A 5,005-nucleotide genomic window follows, 5' to 3' on the forward strand; every position below is an offset into this window, starting at 1 on the left:
AAGTATATATACTTTTCATAATCTTTGAAATCCTCTGACATGTATAATATACCAGTTTATAACTGTATAAAAATATCGTTGCAAGGTGATCTCATATATCTAGCCTTGTCTCAACGTTTTTGTGAAAATCTTTGTCATGCATAAGATAATCATTAACCAGACATAAGTTAAAAAGATGAAATTACAAGATACTCCAATATACTTATATCTTTTTTGGATACTACTTGAACTACCACCGTTCAAGGTATCATCAGTTTTAAAAGTTCATCACACTGATGAGACTACAAGATAAGACTTGAATAGATTCAATCTTTGAAATATCATTGAATGAAATAAAGTTACGAGATACTTCATTAAGTCCCGATATATATATATATTTATATATATATATATATATCTCCCATACATTTCCTGAAAACCTCTGTCATGAGAGTTGCAATATCCAATAAATTTGGAAAGAAAAGAATTTTGGCATAAACCCGATATCTTGCTGATCAGGCAAAGATACCAATAAGTAACCTTTTCTACTGTAGATGGATGAATTCCTCGCCGGTCATCACCCTGGCCGCATTAGAACCTCGCGCTAGACCGTTACCCGGCCACTCACGCGTGGATGGACTGTCACCCAGCCTCTTACACCTTCATAGACCGTACCCCGGCTTGTCTCTTATGCCGACTCAATTAGATGGACTTACTTCCCGAACATTGGGCAAGTAATCAAATTGTTTTCTCAAAACAGCAACCTCGTTGCGAATATAAAATACACCACATAGCAAGATCCCTAAGATTTTTGAGCGAATATTCAAGTCTCCTTGGAAAGGAAGATCTTAAATCTGAAAACGAGTTTTGGGATCCGCTCTAACTGTTAAAATCATTTTGAAGACTCGAAAACATTTTTAAGAATATTTGAAGTAATGCTGATTTAATGAAATAAATCAGTCCCGATATATTAGAAAATATCTGAATATTATTATTTAAATAATATTCCCATAAGGATAATCCTTATAAAAATAATTGAAGTAAAAGTTTTAAAACTTATACTTGAAATGAATAATAAATAACCAAAGATATACTTATACGAAAGTACGATCTTTATTTGAATAATCGAAAATAAGTTTGATTATCGAAACATTATTCTTTAATAAAATAAAGAATATTATTTAATAAATAAGCGGAGTCATAAGTCCTCAAATGAATATTCAAAATAATATTCATTAAATAAAATAAACGGAGTCTTAAGTCCTCGAATGAATATTCAAAATAATATTCATTAAATAAAGTAAGCGGAGTCATAAGTCCACGAATGAATATTTAGAATAATATTCATTAAATAAAGTAAAGTTATCGAATAAACCTTATTCGATTAATAGTTTTGAAAACTATATCAATATATATATATATATATATATTATACTCGGGAACATCGACTCCCGGTTTAGAAAAATGTTCACCTTTGGGTCCTCTATACTAAGGGTATATGCAACTACTGCTTATCTCTAGCATAGGTATTATGCAACTTATAAGTAATTGAATCAACAATTAGATATCAAGATTACGAAACAGACATGCGTATATACCATATCACATGCTCCAATATATCGCAAGATTTGTTAATAACAATCATGCACTTATCACAAGATAATGCATATACATATATTTACATCACAACAACAGTATAACGGGTAGAAAACTTGCCTGAGTGTTCCCGGATAGACTTAAGCTTAGAGTGCGTCCGATAACCTATGAACAACAACATAAGTCGGAATTAATCTCCGGTCACTTAAGAAACTAGACTTTAACCAATTAGACCCCTAACGTTCGCTTTTGCGCTTAACGATTCACTTAAGTCGCTCGAGTACCCTCGGCTCCACCATTTTTAATAAATTAACCATTAAGATTTTTAAGGTGATTCTTTCGCGAGTACCTTACCAACTGCCTAATACACTTAACATAATTGCTTCATACCCCAACTAGTCATTTAAAGTCCTTAACCAAGGTTTCAAAGTAAGGCGAGGGGTAATGGTTCAGTCGCGAAGCACCGTTACGTAAAATGGTCGTTTCTCCTAAACCGTACATCGGATTCAAACGAACCACATATCAAAACGAAGCTCGTAACATGAACTATCTAATCATGGCAATGGTAAAAACCTAACAGTGAGTTCACGGGTCCTGATGTTAAGAACAAAAATAGTCTAAAGTAAATCGGGCATTACGACGACTATGTTTACGCGATTACCAAGTTTTAAACCACCCCAAACAACCACCATTCAACTCACAACCAACAATACAACCAACCCTCATCCAAACCTTACTACATCAGTCCCCAAACCTCAAGATTTTCCAATTTATACAACCCTACACATGAACTACTAGCTATACTTAAGTTTCATTAACTATAAACAAGATTTCAACATCCAAATCACTACAAATTCAATCCAAACTCTAAACACACAAGCATCATGCTTCTCATTTACTATAACCATCAAAACCATCTTAATACTCAAAGTAAAGTTAGGGTTTGGAGGTGTTATACCTTCCTCGGAGTGATTAGAGTAGCTAGGAAGCCTTAAGAAGCCTTGAGAAGCCTTTAGATAGCTTAGGAATGCTTGGATCTTAAAGGAAATCAAAGAAAATAAAGTTAGTAATCTTGAAAACACTATTCATCATCTTTTTCCTTGATTTATTGGAAGAGATTCATGAAGAAATAGAAGCTTAAACTCCTAGGATATGCTTATCTAATCATAAGGGACCTTGGGTAATTACCTTGCAAATTAACAAAGCTAGAAACTTGATTTTTAGAATTTTTCTCCTTGAAAAAATGAAAAAGCCGTGAGCTATGTGTTCTTGGGAGAGTATTTGCTTTGTTGAATGTTTTTGTGGTGGAAAATGAAGTGAATGGGATATTTGGATGATTTGTTGGTTATTTAAAGTGAGTGGAGTATGACTAAGCATGACATCATCTTGGTGACTTCATCTCTTGCCACTTGTCATCACTTGGTGGTGGAAGCATCTTCTTATGCTAATCCTTGCTTAATTGTTTGGTTAATGACCGCTTATCTGTTATACGATTCGCTTAATTTTCGTTCTCATTTATCGTTTGAGGGATCATACCCGGGATCTTATTACTGGGGTTCCCCTAAACCTTTCTCAATATATTATATTTCTTATATGATCCTCTCTTATAATCCTTGAATTTAAATCCTTTTTATCCTGTTACCTTATACTCAATTCTTTCGGTATCTGGTGGATTTTTGGGAAAAAATCAAAGTGTTCGAATTTGGATTCTGACAATCTTTACATACACTTATATACCATATAGAGTACTAATAAGTTCTCAGAATAACAATGAAAGAACCTCTACAAAGTGTGGTATGAAAAGTTTTCTTATTCAGCATAATCAGCAAAATCACTATTCATAAGGGTTTTAAAAAAATTCCAAAAATTGGGGTTATTACACCTTTGGAATGTCATCCTTGTGCATCTTAATCAGATTGTATCCACTAAATCCATCCATGAAGCTCAGTATTTCATGCCCAGCAGTGGCGTCTATCAAAGTATCAATCCTTGGTAACGGGAAACAGTCCTTAGGACAGGCATCATTTAGATCAGTGAAGTCCACACACATCCTCCATTTTCCATTGCCCTTCTTTACCATTACAGGGTTTACTAACCATTCTGGAAATTGAATCTCCTCAATGAAACCAGCCTCTAAGAGCTTCTCCACTTCCTTTTTTATAGCTTCTTTCCTTTCTGGAGCAAAACTTCTTTTCTTTTGTTTCACTGTCTTCCGATTTGGGTCCACATTCAGCTTGTGAGTAATCAGGTTCGGGTGTACGCCTGGCATATCAGCTGTTGACCATGCAAATACGTCACTATTTTCTTGCAAAAATTTCACCAACTTCCCTCTAAGGGGCTTCTCGAGCGTTGCTATAATAAAAGTCACCTTCTCAGGATCTTCGTGGGCTAAAGGAATTGAAACCAAGTCTTCTGCTGGCTTTCCTCTTTTCTCATCATTCTCTCAGATATCCAGATCTTCAATAGGAAGAACCTGCCCCTCAACTCCATCTGCCCTCAAAGAAGCCAAATAACAACTTCTAGCCATTTTTTGGTCTCCTCTCTCTTTTCCGATCCCATCCCGGGTAGGAAACTTCATAACTGAATGGTAGGAAGAAGGGACTGCCTTGAAGGCGTGTATCCCTGTTCTTCCCATGATAGCATTGTAAGTTGAACTAGCCTTCACCACCACGAAGTCCAACATCTGAGCTGCTTTCCTTGGTTCCAGTCCTATGGTTGTTGGCAACTTGATTATCCCTTCTATGGGGCACTCCACTCCCGCAAACCCATATATTGGCATGTTGGTTGGGGTCAATTGGGAGTCATTATATCCCATCCTCAAAAAGGTGCATGTAGCAATATATCCACCGAAGCACCATTATCCACAAGGATCCTTCTCACTGGGCTGTTCCCTATTATCGGGGTTATAACCAACGGGTCAACATGAGGAACTCAATTTCATCTTTCAGTTGTCTACACTCATCGGTGTCATGACCGACATCTTTGTGAAATCTACAATACTTGCTCTTATCTAGCTTGACAGGATCAGCCTTCAAGGGCTTAGGCCAACGAATATCTCGATCTTTCTCGATTTCCATCAAGATCTTGCTTCTAGGAGCATTCAGCTTAGCGTATTCAGTGAACCTTTGCCCATGTCCTCCCTTCTTGGGGGTTGAACCAGGGTTTGGCTCAGTTCTAGGATACTTGTCCTTAGCGATATATTCCAGGTCAGTTTTCCGCTTTTTTCCTCCACTGGGCTCATTACTCACTACGGTCTTCCTCATGCTCTCTTCCACCTTGATGTACTTCCCGGCTCTATCTTGGAGCTGCAACATGCTTTCAGGGGGCGTTTCACCAAAGACATCTTGAAGAATTTATCCCTAGTTCCCTGTTGCAGTGCTATCATGGCTACCTTATCATCAAGGTCCGGGACTTTCAAAGCCTCCTTTGT

The sequence above is a fragment of the Apium graveolens genome, chromosome 6, assembly GCF_009905375.1.
Source record: "Apium graveolens cultivar Ventura chromosome 6, ASM990537v1, whole genome shotgun sequence".
Taxonomy (NCBI): Eukaryota; Viridiplantae; Streptophyta; class Magnoliopsida; order Apiales; family Apiaceae; genus Apium; species Apium graveolens.